The following is a 21,460-nucleotide window of genomic DNA, read 5'->3' as shown; positions in this document are numbered from 1 at the left end:
TTTCAACAGTGATACATTTTTGTTTTCCTAACATGTATGGGGTGTTGGCTCTGACCCATCTAGTGTTCTTCAAGTATACTTTGTCTTGTTTTATTTTTCACACCATTCTTTGGGTGACCGATGTTTCTGTTTCTTCACTAATTTTTGTTAACTGCAAATTGTTTAAAGCACTGGATTAAGTGGGAAGTCTGTATTGCTTAGTGTATTTGCCAGAAACTGGGTAAGCCAGTTTGCCTCTGTTCAGAGAAGGCGCGCATATTTTTATAATTATTTCTGGGAAAACTTATGAACCCATACAAAAGAACTACTCGCTGTCCCAGACACTGGCCACCACAAAGACTTTTCAATTAGAGCTTCTATTCAGCCATAAATGAGAACAGTGCTGGGTGAGAACATGCTTGTTTGCAAATGAGATTTTGCCCAGGAGTCTCTTGATAATCCCTTTAGATCACTTTTGTATGTGCTTTATATTTTAATTTTTCTAATATTTCATCTTATTCATAATGTCTAATTATAATTTAGTCCCCAAGAACAAAGAATTTTGAAAAGCTCTTTTCCCTCAAGGGCCTAGACCAATGAGCTTTCCACTGTCTTCTATACCCACTTTCACATCTGTTTGTATCTCCACAGCTGTTTCTTCATATATCTCCTCTTTGCCATTCTATGATGTGACCAACATAAATCCCCAGATAAGAATTACCAGTGAAGACTCAGATTCCAGACACTGTAATTCTAGCTAATGGGAAATATCACGAAGACAAGGGCCATCAAAGTCAATCATGTTTATCTCTATATCACCACCTCTTCATGGTATAACAGCATATTATTCAACTGGGTCCATGAAATCTGGTTCAGGTTGTATGTGTACTCAGAAAACTAGGCATTTCTTTATGTGAAGTCCTCAGATGCAAAAAGGGAACAAGATTTGATCCATGTTGGGTAGGAGGCAGAACTTGATGTGGGTGAAGCTCCAGCTGTGGCCAACCAGAGACAAATGTGTTAAACAGTTGATTTGAATATAACATTTGCTTCTGTGCTAAATGCCATTTCCAGTCAATTCTGCATCTCCTCTGGGTGTGGAGTTTTATCCCCATGGTGGAGTGTTTACTGCTGCCGTGATCTCTGACCAAAATGCTAACACGTACCAGATTGCTAAAGATTTTCTACACTTACTCTGGGAAATCAAATCACTAGGAATGTTTGAAAATAGGCCAAACATTTTGCAAATTATGCTTACCATTCTTTATATGGTGTGAGCACTGATCAACATTAAATAGAGACATATTTTTTAAAAGTATTAACACAATTATGAGCACCAAACCTCAATGTACTACCCTTTTGTTCTTTAATTTTTTAAAAAACATATATGAGTTGTTCATTGGAAAAATCAATGTAGGTGAAAATTTTCAAATTATTCCTGGAATCTGACTAGGATTTGTGGTTGGTCAACAAAGTTACAATGGTTTCACAATTTTGTGAAACAGTTGTTTTTGTACTTTAAGTTTTACATAAGAGTTTAAAAGATTGTTTCTGAATCTAAATCTATATTTGATTACAGATGATATTTCCTCAATCAATATGGATACATTATTCCAAGTGGAATTAACAAGCTTATCAAAAATGAAGAGAATGAGTGTTCTTAACTTTGGGTATAAACTGTTTTTAAAATGTCTGTTTTTACAGTCATTACTATTATTGAAGAAGAGACTAATACTATTACAACATTTTAACTTTAAGCCCTGTTCTTTTCGGTTAATATTTGTTTCTTTTGGTTTTTTCCTCCTTAATAAATTTATTTAAACTAATTGAGTGAGTGTTCCCTCTTCAAACTGAAAAATTCCAGAGTACGTTAGCAAATTTGTATACTTGAAGCCTGTGATGAGATACTTAGAGCTCTGTTGAGGTAGCAGTCTTATTTCAACCACCTTCAATTAGTTTTCTCCCAGTACCAGATAACCATATTTTAAAAGAATCACATTAGAAGATGAGACATTAAACTTCTCTAGTTTCTCACAGCACTTTCTTCTCTGACCATACTTCAGGGGCTTGGTCAGAGATGGTATGAAACAGGTCAAATTACATACTCTGACCACGTGTGTTTGGTGTATGTACTTCAATTACACTGCAATAGAGCTGTAATGAGAGGAAAGGAGAAAGAGTGACGGAGAAAGGAAAAGAAAGGGAACAAGAAATAAAGAGTAGGAGAAATAGATGGTAGATGGATGGATAGATAGATAGATTAATGAATAGAATCACAAAATAGTGACTTAGAGAGTTATAAAACATAGATAGATAGATAGATAGATAGATAGATAGATAGATGAATATAATCACAGTAACTCAGGAACTATAAAACATAGATAGATAATAGGTAGGTAGATGGATAGATAGATAGATTAGATGAATATAATCACAGTAACTCAGGAGCTATAAAACATAGATAGATAATAGGTAGGTAGATGGATAGATAGATAGATAGATAGATAGATGAATATAATCACAAACAGTGACTCAGGAGTTATAAAACATGATCATTCTCAAGTGTTTCTTTAAAAGAGTTTAAGAAATCAGTCTTTTGACCCAAATTTGTGTTTCTCTAACTGACCCAGCTTCTGTTAAGAGCCAGGGTTGCCTTTTCATTACCCTGAGAATGACGGTGATGTCTTTGAGAAAATGGCTCCTCTAAATTTATCTATTTAAATAAAAACACATATCCTTCTTTTTCCATACAAAGAATATAGTGTCTTACTCTCAGAGGGAAAAGAAAATGTGTTTATGTTTAGACACATGATTTTACAGGCAAGAAATCTCAAAGGATGTCTAAGTTGAATTAAAGAAGCATTGGATTTAGAGAGAGATAACCAGGGAGAGTTATTACCTTTAGTTGTTTTCTTTTCAATACAAAGGAAAAGGAAATCTATGGTTAGCATTGTTTTGTTTCATTTTGTTTTTCTTAACTATTATGTAGATTTGTTTTAATGAAAAAACTGTCATCCATTTTGCTAGAGCAAGTAAACAGATTAGCCTGGAAGGAGACTAAATTTTAATGAAGACAGACATTAATTAAAGGATGTATTTTTTCTGAACATTTATGTTTCTTTTTAAAAAGTTAGATTTGTTTATATTCTTTGTTTATTTCTGCCCACATGTAAGTATGTATGTACATGTATAGGTGTACATATATATGTCTGTCTGTCTGTCTGTCTGTCTGTATGTATGTATGTATGTATGTATGTTTTATGTATATATGTATACATGCCCATGTTCATTCCTCATGTCTACAAAAGTTAGGAGGCAGCACTGAATTTCCTGGAACTGGAGTTACAGATGGTGGTGAGCTGCTCTCTGGGAGCTGGAAATTCATTTTAGGTCCTCAGCAAAAGCAGGCACTCTTATCTGCTAAGCCATTTCTACAACTCCATGACATTTCCATTTAAAGATTCATTATTCCTTACATCTTAAAGTCTCCCCTAGCCTTTAACAACGACTGCTAGTATGCAATGCTTGGTCTTTTTTTCAGAACTGAGGAACCCAAACGAGGAACATGTATGGGTAATTGTTTCTATTTTTATTTGATGAATTAGTTGTAAAAATATAGACAATATCTTAAGTTTTTGTAAAGAAAAAGTATTAATTTCAATTTAATTAGTTTCTGGTTTCTTTCCATTTTCTCCATTTGGAAAAGGGCTCAGTTATTAGCTTATTATTATTAGTTATTATAAAGACATGAGGAGAAAGAAAAAAATACAAAGAGGAAAATGACGTGTTTTGATGGTGATGATGATGATGATGAGATGCATGTGCTGACAAGCCTTTATTCTTTCTTTTTCTTTTTGTTTTGTTTCTTTTTATCCTGAATCTCATCATCCCCATTTTACAAAGAAAAATCCAGCCTCAAGAAATTAATATGACTACCCATGTTTAATCAACTAAAGGCTAACTGTCTGCATATGTAGAACCCACTCCCTTGGTCTTATATAAAGTGGTTGACCATTGGAAGTTTGGCTCAGAAAGGAAAGGGTAGTATGTAGAGCCCTCTCAATCCATCAGTTCTGCAGCCAACTGGCCTTCAACCCTGGGCTCCTCTTTGTTCTTAGTCTCTCAGAATCACATCTGTCCTTTCCTCTTCTTTCCAACTTTCCTCTCATTTCTAGATAGCCAGAGTTGCAGTTATTAAACACCTCACAGAATGGCAGAGTGGAGGGTTTCTGGATTCTCTGTCGCTCCCATTTCCTGGGCACTGATTCTAAGATTAAAGCAGCATTTTAAAATTCCACTGGTAAACGACTTGGGGGGGTGGGGGTTACACGCTGCCTCCAAAGTGTCCTCTGTTTGGCCATGTTTCATCTGCATATTTTCTCTTTATTTTTCTCATAATTTCATGCGAAAAACAAAAGGCTTAGAAATTTTACAATGTTTTTTAATTGATGGATTAGATTCAGATATGATATGATAATCAGAAGCATAACATATACAAAGAATCTGTTCAATTTATGAAAGATTATATACTAAAAAATTATGTACCATTGTAGGTGACTCAACTTAAAGAATGTGTAATGAGGTTCCGATTTCTGTTAATTACTTGGTTCTGTTCTCACATAAGAAGAGAACTGAGGTATGGCCCACCCTTAGAAGATCATAATCTTCTGTACAAGGCATGTTAAGAATAGTTTAGACACAATATGTGTAATCTACTTTTCATATTGAAAAAGTGTAGGTGATGTAAGTAGTTTTTAGACAACTTTTCCTTCCTCCCTCCTTTACTCCCTCTCTCCCTTCCCTGCCCTCCTTTTTTTTTTTTTTTTTTTTTAACTTGCTTTGTTTTGTGTGTGCCATATATGGAAGGAATAGAGTGGCCTGTAAATATACTACAACAGAACCAAATCTTCAGCCCTGCATTTAAAAAAGAGTTATATTTTGAGACAAGGTCTTTCTAGATTGTCCAGGCAGCCAGATTGTTTTCAAACTTACCAATCTTCTGCCCTGGCTTCTGAAGTAACTAGAATAATAGGTGTATGATACCATACCAATCTAAAATTCTTTTTTTTTGTCATTGTTTATTTGTTTTTAATTGTAAAATTGCATATGCATGTGTTCCTTTTCCATTGACGCTATAATTTAAAGTTTCTGACTTCAGAAATTATAGACTTCATTTCTGAATTCTGAAGCCCTAAGATTAGCCAACAGGATCATATTTATTTGTCTTAAGTGTAAAAGCTATATCATGAAACTCCTATGAAATATTTGAAAACTTTCTATAATTCTAAAATTCTGTATATGGAAGAAAAGTTTAGATTGGGAATATTTGGTGTTTTGGACTCCCATACAAGAGAATGAGACTCATATTTTACATATCAAACTAGACCTGGCCTCCAGGTCCTCCCAGTATCCTTCAGTCCTTACCTGGAATATTCTGCCCCCAGCCCTGAACTTTCCAGGCTAAGCACTGGGTCTACCCTTGTCTCAGAATCTCCTCCCTATGTAATGTAGACATTTCTACTCTCTCTCTCCTGCTTCTCTTCTCCTTCTCCTTCTTCCTCTCCTTCTCTTTTCTCCCTTGTGTGCACCCATTCCCTCTTTCTCCTCCTCACCCAGTCCCTAGGTCAGAGCTTTAAAGCCAGACTCCCTGATTCCCACCCTGGCAGGAGACAAGAAAATGGATAGGGTTTAGGGTGTGTGAAGATTTAGATCTTCTTAGGACTTATATTCACTGACCTAGGGAAAGACTATGAGACCTGAAAGTGTGTTGAATAGGGACTCATAGTAGAGTACCTGTCAGTATCTGGGGAAAGAGAACACCTGCCACATCCCAACACTGTAATCTTAGAGACATTATGATGCTAGGGAAACAGAACATCTTAATTTCTTGTTCAATATTCTACTAAAACTAAAACACACATCAATCTTTTGATATTGCAAAGTGTTCTAGTAGATGTATAATCAAGAGAAAACATATGCATATGTTCACATAAGTAAAATGTTCTGAAAGCACTCTTCATAATAAACACAGGGGAAAAATATTTAAATGTTTGTCAGTAGAATAGTTTCTACTCACACTGAGGTTTATTCTACAATAAAAATGTCAGTGAATTGAATGAACTGCTATTTAATACGACAATTATAGATAAAATACATATAATATCGAGTGAAATGATCTAGTGCTTAAAAAAAAAAAAAAAACACTCTTAAGTTTCCATAATGCAAAGTTTAAAAGACAATCAGAAGGGGTTGCAGAGACTGCTCAGCAGTTAAGAATATTTGTTCTTTCAAGGACTTTGATTCAATTCCCAGGTCCGACATGATGGCTGACAACCACCCATACCTTCTGTTCCATGGGACCCCAACATTATCTTTTGATCCCCATAGGCAACAGGAATACATGTGGTACACATACATACAAGTTAGCAAAATACTCATAAAAATTAAAATGAATATTTAAAGAAAGGAATAAAAAATAATCTTGGATGTATTAAATGTCAGATACATCTTATTTGTGGAATGAGACAGGGTCTAAAAGTAGGCAAGGGAGACTTGTGGACCTGGGGATGAACATTTTCATGGTCTAAGTAACATTATCATTCATGTTCAAGATGGAAACAGAAAAGAGTGATCTGTTTCTTCCTCATTTGTGAACTGTGTACATGTATAAAGTTATAATTCACAATTATTCTTCCAATTAAAACATAAATGGAGTCTAGCTTGGTCTAGGGAGAGGACTCAGTGGATAAATCACTTTTGGAATTGATATTCCCAGAACCTACATAAAGACCAACAAGAATGGCAGTTTGTAACTAATCTAGGACTTTGATATGAAGACATCAGTTTTTTCAGAGCAAGTCTATTTTTTTCAAGCACAACTTTCAGTCATAACTGATGTTAGCTTATATCAACTTTATGTGACACCTAGGTACCTTTCTCATCTTTAAACCTCATGGGACTAACACACACACACACACACACACACACACACACACACACACACACGCACACACACACCTCAATTGAAGCCTCAGTACCTCTTCCCGACCCCCGCGAGACAGTATTTTTCTGTGTAGCCCTGGCTATCATGGAACTGGTTTTGTAGACCAAGTTGGCTTAGAACTCAGAAATCTGCCTGCCTCTGCCTCTGGAATACTGGGATTAAAGGCATGGCACCACCATGCCCAGCTTCTATTTTGTTTAAAATCATGTTATATTAGTTGTTTGTTCCCTAGTCTGTGTTTGTGAGTAAGCACTGGTCCAGATGACCACTCTTTAACATGGTACACAGAGAGTGTTTGGTAGCTGCATAAACTGTCTTTAGCACACGGTTACTAATAGAAATCCCTGTTCATTGGCTAACAATCAGATATTTCTTTCCCCTCCCTCAGTATGATTATAAATTTTGTGGCCTAATAAAGAAATAGTTACCTACCACCTTGAAAAAAAGGCTTGCTGTTTTTTTGTTTGGTTTTTAATTTCACACTTTTTAATACCTTTGTTAAATCACTTTTAGCCCACTAAATTGATTCCAGCTTTCAGGTTTTCCTTATTTCATTGACTAAATTTATCAAGTCATTGTTTTGGTAGTTTTTGTCTTTTTTGTTTGTTTGTTTTTACACTACCTGTGTATATTTTACATATATTCATATTTCCTCAGAGTAAATTTTGTTGAAGTAGACTTACTGAATCAAAAAATGTGTGCATTTAAAGATACTAATCTGGATCTTTTTACATTCCTCAAGTTTTCCTAAGGAATAAATTTGACCTAAAAACAAAATCTTCAGTCCCTTTCTGAGTTTTAAAGTGCTTGTACATGTCAAAACAAAACAAAATGAAAACAAAAAACAAAAACAAAAATCCTAACTAACCATGTACTTTTATTTACAGTTATAGAGTAAGAGATGGCATAGTATTATAAAATAACAATTCTTAAAGACAAAAACAATATCAGTTCATCTTAGTAGATCTATAATTAATCAAAAGGCTACAGGGAATATTCTTGGCTGGAGTCAATATCAGTCTGTGACACGTGATAGAAGTCTGGATTTTGTTCTGTCCTACCCAATAGTTTTTATTAGTCATTTGACTGGGAGGATTGGTTTAAATCTTTTTCTACCTTTTATAAGTGTAATTTGACTCTGAGGGAAGCGAACTGAAGGTTTGAATTGACAAAAATCTAGGTATTTTACAGACTAGAATGGTAGATTCAGTTTAACATGAAGACAGTAGATTGTGATAAATTTATATACAAAGTAACATGGGAAAAGTGCTTACTTTTAAATAAAAGTTCCATATAAATAAATTGTGATGTTAATTCTAAATTTATTATGACTTGAGATTTTCTTATTAGATATATGGCCCCTGGAATGGGGGAAGATACAATAGTAAAGCAATTGTATGGGTGGACTAGATAATTCAGAGAAGAATGACTGCTAGTTTCTATTGGTTTTGTAACCCTTAGATAGCAAGAGTCATAAAGCATGAGAATAAAGGCAAAAAAAAAAAAAAAAAAAAAAAAAAAAAAAAACAACAACAAAAACAACAAAAAAAACAGAAAGACCTAAGTGCTATTGTGCAAAGCAGCCCATCACAGTATACAATCATTGGAGATGTCTTCAGAGAAGTACGAAGAACAGTTTGCAAATGAGATTAAGCATGATAGTTTTGGGGCTTTCTCCCATCTTATTGTTATTGGGTTAGAAGTTATCCCAACAGAGCATTTAAGTGCTGTGCATTTCTGGCTGGAATTTATCAAACCCTCTGGGCTGTCACTGAGGAGATAGACTGAAAATCTAGTTGTTTTGGCTGTGGGGATCAGAGCTGCTGGAACCCCATGGTAGTGAATACAATAAAAACCTTGTTGAAACTCACAATTTTTAAAGAAGGTGAAAAATTTAGAAATCTTAGTTGTTGAGGCAATAGTGGCAATGGCCAGAAATAGTGACTAAGCAGATCTCCACATCCCAAGGAACAAGCTTTACCACTTCAAAGAGGGAGGGCTTACAAACTGCACCCAATATAGCCTACACCTCATCCAGTTTGTTGGTTTGGTGTCTGCTGTTGTGATAAAACAGCGTGACCAAACACAACTTGGGGAGGAGAGGTTTTGTTTATTTTTATACCTCTCAGGTATTACCCTAATGCTGACAGAAGTCAGGGAAAAGACCAAAAACCAGAACTGAAGCAGAGGGCATGGAGAAACACTGCCTACTAGGTTCCTTCCTGTGTTTTACTCAATCTGTTTAAATTCAAACCAGGACATCCTGACCAGGCTTAGCACTGCCCACAGTAAGCTGGGCTCTGTTATCAATCATGTTACATGCCATATTACTAATTCATTTTTTCGGTTACGATTCTCTTGTTTTAGATATGTCTAGATTTATGCCATGTTGAGAAAAATTGCTACCACATAGATATGTTTGTACCCTTCAGGATATCAGTGCTGATATAAGGACTAGGCATTCTCTTGAGACAGACGTACAAGAACATTCCAGATAAATGGTGGAAAGTGTCAATTCCTAAACTAACTTGAAGATTAGTAAGCTATGCCACACTCCCTTATTGCTTTACTTTAACCTGGAATGCTAATGATTACCACCATCTTTCTTTATGTCAGTTCTAAAGACTTGTTTTTTTTTTTTTTTTACCACCAATTTATACGTTGGCTAGGCTATGTGTCTCTATTGATAGATCAGTATTTTCCAAGGTTCTTCATTTGCACATGCTCCATTCCTATTGTCCCTCAAGATAGAAATTTCACTAGTAAATACTTTGGACTCCAGAAACAATCTTCCACTCATATGGTAACACACCAAGTCTATTTCTTCATGGTACTCAGAACTAATTATCCCCAACAATTTGGAACCTCTCTATCATGCCTATGGGTTCACTGATACTCTGTGTAACAGGAGGCCCTGTGATACTCTTGAGTTTGCTTCATCAGATTCTATTGCTTTCCCCATTGTGAAAATCCAACGGCTGAACAATGGAAAAGATGCAACAGTACTGAAAACTGGTCTCTATAAAGGTACGACAAAGTTAATTATCTCCTAATTTAACCATTTGGTTACTAGAGCCGTGCGCATTGCTTGTGGAGGACATGGTACCTCACAGTTGTAGTCAGTTGCTTGCCATCTGGAAAATCAAGCGATGCAATTTCTCCACACTGGTTTTTTTTTTTTTTTTTTTTTTTTTCTACTGAAACTAACCCCATGATCAAATTGCCCCCATCACTCTTGGGTTGTATTAAAGGCCTCTCTGGGCAACTGGAAGAATGCAGCATTTTCACTGGTCAAATAGGGATATACACGGGAGAGCAGGCTATACAAAATGAAGATAAGGAGAATAATCAGTCACCATTATAAGACGATCTTTGGGAAATACAAAGATTATACTAAACTCATGAAATACTTAACTACCTTCATATACTTAAACTACTAAATCAAAACTGACAACCATTTGCAGAATAGTCACTTAGAAGAATTTAAATAGTATTTTGATTAAGAAATGGACTCTATCATCTCTCTAACTTGTGAGGCTGGGATTTTTAGGATAATAAAGGCATGTTTTCCAAATCATACATCAACTGCAAACAAGCCTAGAAAAGATAGAATTTCACAGGATATTTTTCTGAAAATCATTTTAATCTATTTATCTAAAAGTAATTTTTTTAGAAGATTAATACTATGTAAGTATTTTTAGACCATTTACTCCTATTTTCCTTTAGAGATCAAACTATAAACACCTCAGGTATAAAATTAAAATTAATTTTTTGTTGTTGACTATGTATGTTGATGAGGCTGAAGTCTATCCTAGTGCAATATTTTTTCTTTCTTCTCAAACAAAAGAACGACAACAAAACAGATAAATGTCACATGTTTTACTGCCTATCTATGGTCCTCAGTATGTGACTCTACAATGACGAGATTGTAAGAATTGATAATACAAACATCTACCATTGCTATAGTTATCTTATTCTATGCAACAGTCATGCAAGCATTTAGAGATGTAGACGTACAAACAATCCTGAGATCTCTCAAGGGGTTTGTGGTTCCAGGGTTCAAGCTGAACTCTCAGTTGGGTAGTCTTTGCTGAGAGTCTCTCATGTAGCTGAAGAAGTGGAAAGACAGTGGATAATGATCTGTGGATAGTCCTGGCATCTTTTTCTAATGTCTTATTTTAATGTGGTCTTTTTTCATATGCTTCTGACCTTGGAGGTCTCCTGATGGGATGATTGCTTGCCTACTTGCAGCTGAAGGCTTCACTAGTCACTGAAAAAAATAGTGTTATTCTATCATAAGCTGCTAGTATTGATGGCCCCCAAAACCCACTAAGGTCCAATAATACAAGACACTGAACCCATCTCTTGATGAGTTATGTTAACTGTACCTTTCAGTAAAGGACATAGAAAAATATAGTAACAGCCTACTTAGAATATGCAACTTGCTACAATCATGTCTAAATCTTCTAAATCTAGAAACAATACCCTGTTCATGAATTTGGGATCATACGGTTGAATTCTGACAAAAGATATCTGTTTTATAAACAGATAATGCCTTTAAGTGTGATTTCATCCATTGTAATCCAGATATTTATTTTTATATAACTTCAGGTGTGTGTGGGGGATTAAAAAGAAAAAGAATGACCAAAATATAGTTCACTTTTTCTCCTCCCATTCTTTTCTCAAGTAGAGAATGAAATAAAATTCTTTTGGAGAAAATGGAACTTAATCACATATTTTTGTTCATGACAAGTGCATCTGTAGAGTAGTGAAATGCTCTTGGCAACTTTTCATACTGTGTAGTAAGAGTGATGACAACCGCCTCCAAAGTGGGTGACCTAGCAGAGTATAAAATAGACTGTTCATCAACAAAGAATCTGCACAATACTTCACTGAAGTTGTTTAGAGGGTCCTTACAGCTGCTGGAAATGAATGTTCCAAAGCCATCCCCAGGAGGAGGGGAGAGAGGAAGCATCAGGCTTACTTTAGGATACTGAGGACATCCGTAAACATCCCTCTATCTTGCTGGATAAATGGGCTCAGTTGTAACTCAATCAATAGCTCAGTTCATCACAATCTTTCTTTGTTATATGCCCAACTTGGGAAGAGCACCTGTTTAAGTTTCTACTCTTCACTAGCAACTGAACGTTTTTTTTTTTTTTCTTTTTTACATTTTGTAGAGTTTGATGAGTCTAATGTAAAACATCAGAGTTTGCACCTCATTACATAGGTCTGAGAGTTCACAGATGTCACAGCATTTTAGAGACTGAAAATAGATCTTGTTTTTGTTGTTTGTTTGTTTTATTTTGTTTTCTCTTATCTACAAAGGCTGGTTGTAGTTTCCAAATTCAAGGTCTTAGCAGTCTTCTTTGCGAACTAAAATTTAGAAAGTAACAGACTATTTCTTTTCTCTTTTGAGATGAAGCATGTCAATAAAGCCCTGAAAAGTCTTTGACTTGGCAGACTCATTCTAGACTCCATATTTCTGTAAGACGGTGTTTACAGCGCGAACATATTTTCTAACGGACATTTTGAAGAGTGTGCATTTTGGAGTTCTATCTGCAGAGAGTTGTCTTTAGCAAAGTAATTTTGATGATTTGATTTCTTTTTTCACTTCAGTAAATGACTCTCAGCTTTCACTATGGAGCAATGAGTGAAGAAAAAAAAATCTTGATGCAGATGTCTTAAGGAAAATCACCAATGAAAACCCAAGTGTCAAAGGAGGAGAGTTATGGTTTTGTAATGTAGCCATAGCCTGAAGGAATGATTCCTAAGGCATTTTTCAATCTGTAACACCTTTTAAAAAAATAGTAAGAAAAATGACCCTCCCCCACCCCCCACTTCTAATTCGTTTTCCCAACACTGATATATTTGACTTAGCAGTGTCTGGATCTAAATTAAGATTAGTCTCTAAAGTGCCTTTTGGCGAAGGAAAACTATAATGATTTTATTACTCTTTTACATGAACCAAGAAAAGGAATTTACAAGCATGAAGAGGTTTCTAAATAGAGGGGGTAATGGAGGGAAGAGAAAGAATGGGAAGAAAAGGTAAAATCAAGCTCCTTTCTACTTGTCGTTTGGGGTTCACACATCACAAGAAGGTGCCAGGGAGGCAGCCTGCTCACTTGGTTAATCTCAGGTTTTCATTATCAATCTGCAGGGTGCGTTTTCCAACCAGCATTAATTTGAGGCTGTAAAATGGAATCTGGAGCAGTGTGAGTGAGAAGAAACGAAGAAAAGAGGCTCTTCCCCCCTTGCCACCCGTGTGTCATCCCCATTAATGTCAGCAGGATCGCACACGTCCGCGTAGGAAAATGTCTGTTTATAAATGGAGTCAGCGAACCACTCTCTCTGTTACCACCATTCCCATCCTTTGAAATTAGAAGGGATTCATAGGCGGTGTGTTTGTGTTTTCTTCGAAAGCCATTCTCTCAGAATAGGCTACTAATGTTGTAAACCTAACGATGCCCGCCTCCCCCACCCCTTTCCTCTATAGTATAAAGTATCACAGCTGGCTTGTAAGTATTCATCTCCCCTTTCTCTGCCCCTACCACCTCAACTTTAAAAAAAAAAAAAAAAAAAAAAAAAAAAAAGCAGGCAAAGCAACTGCTTGACTTCGAGCTTCATTTACATTATTTTTGTAAGGCAAGCCATTTAGTTGAGTGATGCTCAACAGATTGTAAATAGAACCTAAAGTACCTTATGACAAGATATGTTTGCTGGCCAATAAAGTACTTCATGTAGGTCGTAGTTTGTCCAGGATTATCTGAGTGTAAGTGATATAGACAGTAATGCTTAAGCCAAAGAAACTGCCATGACCTGTATTTTCATATTTCAAATTAATTATTCTTCTCATTAAAGTAGGGGATAGATACTACCCATTCTTGCTCCATTCTCTCGAAGCAGGTATTTTGAGTGTGCCAGAAGGGGAGAAAAGAAAAGAACTGAAATGAATAGCATCCTCTTAATATAAAAGCCCCGGGTTTCCAAGCCCGCTGCAAATATCTGTTGCTTGTCTTGCTGTCAAGCAAGAGCACATCGGCATACTTAGCACAGTACTGAGTCTGTTGGGTCACGTGCTTGTATCTCTATCAGGGCAGTAGTCAATAAGGCTAAAATTATGCAGTCAGGGGTTGTTTACTTTAATGCTGCTTGCAAACTATCAGGGGACTTTTCAAAGCATTAGCAACCAATTTAAGAGAAAATGAGTGGTCAGGAGGGTAAGGGGGAAGTATTTATTTCAGAAGGTCAATTGAATATTTGAACAGAGTAACAGGTTTGCTTTCTAAGGTCAGGTTAATGTATCTAGTGGCCTATTTGAGCCTAAATAATGAAGCAGGAGGTTTTAGAGCGGAGATTGTTCCCTGACAAGGACCCATGCTTAGCGTGGACTGGGGTAACAAGATAGTTTGTGTCTCTGAGCAAAAGCAGTTTGTTAATAGGACAGGTCAGTGCCTGTCTGTCGTCCGGGCCCTTACTTTCAGCTTTCGCACCAGCAGAACAAGGGGACCATCAGTCACATCCTCTATAGTAAAGCCATGCTTTTGATCCTTTGTCTGAGACAACCATAAATGCCGTTGATTCTGCACAGACTTCTGGAAAGGAGTATAGAACTCGCTGGCTTTTGGAAGCAGCTTCTGCAGTCTCGGAGTCGCTCACATTCTAACATGGCTGGCTCTCTTGGAACGGAAGTATAACCCTTAATTATGTTAATTGCAATTACTGCATTCGAATTATATCCGTAATAAATGAAAAGAACTGGAATGTATTTAAATTAACTTTTTTTTTTTTCTTCTCAGTAGAAAACTTGTGTCATTTAAAGCAATTTTGATATCTGTAAGAACATTTAGACTATTAAAATAATGGGGTAGGAAACGGGAGAGTCTTGTGCCTTTCCAGTGGCAATTTCTCTGTGCTTATGGCACACATAATTCTCACAGATGGGTGGCTTACTTTTCGTTTTTTACACATCACACTTAGTGAATTAAGTGGTCACAAACCTAATAACGATGAAAATAAACAAAATGCGGTGCTTTCTATTTTAATATTTATTTAATTATGTTTCACAATGTGCCAGATCCCAAAGCCTCTTTTCTTGTATTATACAACTTAAAAGTCAACCGTTCAACCGGAAAGTTAAATATTCTCTGAGCCTTTATTTTCTGATTTAAGTAAACTGGACACAAAATGTACTTAGCCTGTGGATTTGATTTTTAATATTAAAAATTAGATGTGTTTGACAAATCTTTGCTTGATGTTCCTATGCCCTACGCTCTCCTGGCTTTGCTGGAAAGGCACAGGGGAAAACTGAAAAAAAATTGTTTTTCAGATATGAATCTAGAAATTTAGGATTTCACTAGAAATCCTAAAGATGTTTTTTATACTGGTATTTATGACCCAATTGCTTGCTGTAGGTTTTCAGGAAGAACTGAATTAACCAACCAAGTTTTGAAAGCAATTTGGTTAGTAAAATCCAGCCCTGTGAACGCCACACTTGGGTTAATGGGTTAAATACTTACATTAGAATATTAGGTTTTCCATAAAAAAAGAGGGCAAAGCAGCTTCTTCTGATCTCAAGTGAAATGGGAGGTTGAATGGAGAGGTTTTTACTTTTTTGAGTTTCATTTTTACCTCCCAGAGATCATTCTCAAAGGTACTGCTGCATGTGAGTTTAGGGACCCTCTTCACTCAAGTATACATTGGGTTTTGTAATAGCACTTACTGTCATCATGTGAGGCAGAACGGAAGAATCACCAGCCAGCCTGGCTCTGGTATAATCATGATGTAAAATATATTTTAAGTTTAATAAAGGTAAATTATGTGTCGAAAGGCAAAGCAACCTATAATTAATAGCGACTTGGCTTGTGATAGCCAAAACACATCAAAGCAGACTATTTCTTATTGACTCATGTATGTGCTCTGGGCAAACCCTCCCCCTGCAGCATGTCTCCTCCATTATTTGGGGTCTTTTAAGTTTAATATTTAAGTTTAATAAATATAATAGTGTAAGATGTCAATTGAAAGTTGTTCTTTAAATACATTATCTACCTGTTAAATTTTCATATTCGGTGTGTAAACAGTGATTATTCCACTTGGGAGTTAAAATTGTGAGAAAGACAGACATGTACATGTGGGTTTGTTTGTGTATGTGTGTGTGTGTACATATGTGTGAGAGAAATGGAGAAGAAGAATTTTACACTCCTCATTTATTTCCAAGATGAACAAAGACACAGATGCATCTTATTATCAACTGTGTTTGTTAATGAATATTGTCTTAATAAAGTCTGAATTTGTCACTCCTTATACCAAACAGAGACAAAACTGATCAATGTATATAGGGCCTGAGGAGAAATGTGCTCTTCTCTTGACAAATGATCACAGAAGGCTGAGCCTAGAGCCTCGGTTATTACCATTTAATTTTTAGTCATGTTAAAAAGGTTTGCAACATGATAAGGTAACAAACACCTCAAAATCAGAAGTAAATTACAACCCCTTTGTAGGAAGCAAAAAGTAAAGTTGAAAAGCCTTTGCTTGTTTTGAGATACTTTTTTGAATAAGGTTTGAGAATTAGGTCAGAATTGCTGCCATCTTTTTCTGGAAATTAGAAGCCAATCATTAATGATGCTCTCCTTCATTCTAGCTGCAGTAGATCCTCCAGCTTTGACACAGTGAAGTCGTCCTGTAACTCGGCAGCCCCACAGTCCATAGGAAAACTACCTTTGCTGAGTGTCCCTTATTTCCTTGAAAAGGCAATTATGAGATGAGGTATGCAGCAAGCAGAGTCCTGGGAGGAGTTTCTCTGCTTGCATATATTCCCATTTTTAGAAACTCTGTGACTAAGGATTTATATTGCACAGTTAAAAGTCAGACTGGCAATGTGAGCTGCCTCCAGAACCTTCCCTGTTTCCCAAGTCATTTGCTTTAAATCTTCAAATGACTTGTCTATGGCAATCATTTTTACTTGAATCAAAAAGCATTTTTATTATTTCTGTCAATCAATTGCAGGTGCTTTTTTCATCATCTTTTGTTTAATTTTTACTTCAAGCAATATCTTTCTTCCAATGGTTTTTTTTTTTTTTTTCTCACCATTTTCTTGTTGTTTTGACACTATATAAGGTGGGCATATACAACAATGGTAGTAGGCTGTGTACATCAGAGCAAACTTGCTGTTCTCCAACATAGCCATTACCTTCTACAGAGGGGTTTCATTTCTTTTTTCTTCTCAAAACGCTATTTTTTTGTCCAAATGGCAATCCCTATGTGTGTCTGAATAATGCCTTCATGTGCTTGAGAGGCACCGTGAGCAAAGCTCCTTCTCTGTGCATCTTCATGAAGGCAAAGTAGCACATGCTGCTTCATTGATATCCCACTCGGCCAGTCCGCTGGTGAATAGGTTAGTTGAGAGGGTAATATCAAAGGCACAATTTATTATTTTCATCTCAAATGAGGTTTGCATTTTGGTCTCAAACCAACTTTCCAGTCTTTCAGAGTGTAAATTTATGGCCAGTTTTCTAACTTGAAATAACTGTTCTTCATTTGTTTGTCTGTCTGTCTGTCTTTTGTAGATTCTGGCTATCAGTCAGAAGTGGAAACTACTTTAATAATATCATTTCCTAACCCAGTTTTAATCTCCCAAAGACACTTAAAGAGTCCTAATGCTTTTCCTTCTGCCCCTCTGTTTTCTTGTGGAAAACAAAACAAACGAAACAAAAACAATAATAAAAATATATTACTTTTAGATATGTTTAACTCACTGTCACCAAAAGTTATTTCAGCAGAGGAGGGACTAACTACCCCCTCATTTTGTAATTAACATCAAGGATGAAATATCCCATCAGCATCTTCAGTTCCAGGTAAATACATGGGTTGGAATGTACTTGTGATTTTTCATAAGTGATGACATCAAAATCTGAAAGCTAATTATATAAACATGTCATCAAGACCACTATACTGGAAATACTGTTTGGGGTTTTTGGATGGTTGGTTGTTTTTTTTTTTTTTCTTTTTGTTTTTCTTTTAAAGATACTACTAGTTCATTTGTTGTTGCTGTTGTATTGGAATACTGATAGTATTAATATGCCTGCTGTAGAAAATGTTATTCTCTTTTTTCTTAATGAGAAAAAAATTCATGTAACTAAGAGTTCAAAAGTTAATTGAAGCTATTCATTAAAAAAAAAAAAAATAGCTCTGGAGTGTTAGAGGAAAATAGTCTGGGATTTCTAATGTTAGCTACAAAAGTTTCCAAATCATAAAATGTTTTTAAAGCAGAAGACAAATGATGAAAAAAATAGCAAGATTAAGCTTATTCTGGAGGAAACACACGTCCTATTTCAATCTGCCTGGTAATTCACCTTAGGATCTGAAATTTATACTCAAGCTTTTCTTGATTCTGGGACTGTCGTGTAGCTGAGCCACAGATTGTGATTTTTTTTTAAAAAAACTTTTATGGCTTTCGATATTCTGAATATTTTTTCTCTCTCGTCTAAAAGTTTTCCATAGTTAATCTCAGCCCAACAGGAATTTCTGCATTTTTAAGAAATATTTAAGAAAGAAATTAATGGAACTGTTTTGGTAACTAATCTTGAACGGGGAACGACGTATTTTCTTACACTTAAGTACTATTCAAATGATTCAAACATTCATTCTCAAATGTCAGTCTTTCCTAAGGTGTTTAACTCAGTGTAGAATTATTGTTCTTTGAAACATAAATCATGAAAGCATTGAAGTTCTCGAAGTGCTTTGAATATGTAAGTTCTGTGGAGTGTCCAGGACCTCTAATCCGTCGATTTTAGGAGCATGTCTTTGGGCAGTGCACATCCCTTTATAGTTGTAGCCCCATTGTCAAGGATGCAACAAATGTAGAAGACAGCATTGCCTCAAGGTAACAGAATTGGAGAAAAATCATAACTGTATTTCACCAACTTGATTTTCCTCTGATTAAAAAGAAAAGCCTTAAAGTTGAAACAGTGAACATGAAAGACAATTTTACATGGCTAGTTTTAAGTGAAGTATATGTAAATCAAAGTTGAAAAAATATTCTTCAGTAATTCAGACACATGTGATATGCTTTTAAATATTATTGCATTACAGCTAAATGAAAGACAGAAGGTAATAGTCACTTATGTATTTGGGATTCAAATAGTCCTCTTAGTTATGTTCATATTCACATTTTATGCAAAACTCATTTGAGACGATGCATGTGTCCTAGTTAAAGAAAGCTCAGTCAAGCACCTTGATCAGTACATAGAATTGAAGCAGAAACATAATCAGGCATGAAAATGCAGGTTTTGAGGGGAACTACCTTTCAGGAAAAAGCAACAAATGATTCCAAAATATTAAGCCGTTTCCATACTGCGAGTGGCACATGTGAACAGGTAGACATACAACGTTATAGCAGCATTTTCCTGTCAATAAGTTCATTATAAAGTTTATAGTTTTATGAAGGATTTAAAAGAACCTAATTAAAATAATCTCACTCTATCACCATTAGTTTGATACTGCAAAGTTTGTCATTTCCTTTCTTTCTTTGTTCTTTCTTTCATTTTTTCTTTCTTTTCTTTCTTTGTTTCTTCTTTCTTTTTGAGGTTTCTCCTCCCTAAGTCCTATAATGTTTTCATGAATTGACACCTTATTAAACATATGGATGGAAGTCACAGATAAATGTTCCAGTATTAAAGCGCTCCTTAAGTGCATATGTATGACCAAGTAATACGAGAATACGCACAGCAATGGGAACATCAAACAGTTCTGTTTTTATAAAAGTGGTATTTTTTAGGTTATTTAGAATATAAAACCAAGATTTAAGATCTCCATTTGGGAATAGTAAAAGAAAAAAAAAGGCAGAGAATAACATTAACTTCGTCGTGGTTGTAAAACCATTTAAGATATGGAATAAAATGTTTATGTCCCGATTTGTTTGGTCATTTGTCTAATATATTTCCTAAACCAAAGGATAATGTAAATTTTACTTTGTGTAAATATTTAATGTTATTTCTCCAGGCTAATGACTTTATTATTAGAAATTGTTGGTTCGGAGTTAGTTTAGCCTGTTCTCCAAAGCAGAAGAGCTAGATCCAACAGTCTCCTAGCTTTTCCTGGGGAATCTTTCCTTTGTTCTCTTCTAGTAACTTCTCTAAACCCTTCCTCTTTCTGAGACATGAACACATTGTTACACTATTTTTTGTAAGCGTCCAGTTCTTATTGTGGTGCTTTAGGAATATCTCTATATCCCTTTCTGTATGAAAATTAAGCAACAGTGACCCACTGTACGTAGGTACCAGGTGTAGACTTCTTGCTTCAAATCTTTACCGAATGAGTTTGAGAGATTTTTTTTTTTTTTTTTTTTTTTTTTTTTTTTTTTTTTTGGGTATAATCGGCTTCACAGCTCCATTATTGCTCATGAGCAAGCACTGTGTTGATGGAAGGAACTCACAGCCAGCTCACGGTGAAGACATTGTGATGAAATTCATACCAGCTACCAATTCTCCAGCACACGTCTCCCCCCTCACTTCAGTCAGTGACACTTTATAACTAGAAGTTTCTAAGTTCCTCACAGTTACCAGAGCCTGACATTTTCCTGGACTGCTCTCTTTCCCACTCTCCATCTGACTTGTCAGTAAATCCTACCTGTGTAACTTTCAAAGCATGACTAGAATGTAGTTATTCTAGTCCCAGCTACCAATATGTTTTACTCTCAGAAATCTCTTGCCTGGATACCCCACTGGCTTTCTCTAGTGCTTCTCTGTATTTTATTCTCTCAGTTACTGTCTACTTTGAAACACAGAGCCCTGGATGATTTTAGAAAACACAGTGTCAATGTGGCACAGGTTTATTCCCAACTCATTCTTTCCCTCATTTTCCCTCTTTCTTTCTTTCTTTTCTTTCTTTCTTTCTTTCTTTCTTTCTTTCTTTCTTTCTTTTTTTGTTTCCCTCTCCTTCCTGAAAACTTCTTTCTCACATGCCATCCCAGAGGTAAAATATATACTAGGTTCCCCATATACAAGAACAGCAGTGACGTATCCTGGGTTTCTTACTACCTTTAAAACGATAGCTGCTCCTTTTCTTTTCGGTTGCACTTACACAAACATACTCTGTCATTTTACTACATATTCATCTTGTTTAAACCATGTCTGTTCGATGGGATGTAGAGAGTTTTTGTTGTTGTTTTCAGTTTCATTCCATAAACAAGAAAAAATGGAACAAGTGAATAGTTGTGGAATGAATGAATGGGTGAATGCAAGGCCTATGTGAGATACTGTCATCTGTATGCTATCAGTAGGCAAATATATGATCAAATAATTTGTTTGAGCATAGAAGATGAGACTCATCTATCAGGAGTGCTGTTCTTGACCTCTTTTTTTTTTTGTGGCCTGTCAAGCAAGAACAATACTTTCTGATCTTGTGCCCTTCTCACTTTTCCATACTGTCTGCCACATGGCATGTCCTATAAAAAATATATTTCCAGGCAAAAAGAACAAA

This window comes from Arvicanthis niloticus, chromosome 13, assembly GCF_011762505.2.
Source record: "Arvicanthis niloticus isolate mArvNil1 chromosome 13, mArvNil1.pat.X, whole genome shotgun sequence".
In the NCBI taxonomy this organism is placed as follows: Eukaryota; Metazoa; Chordata; class Mammalia; order Rodentia; family Muridae; genus Arvicanthis; species Arvicanthis niloticus.
This window is presented reverse-complemented; position numbering follows the sequence as displayed.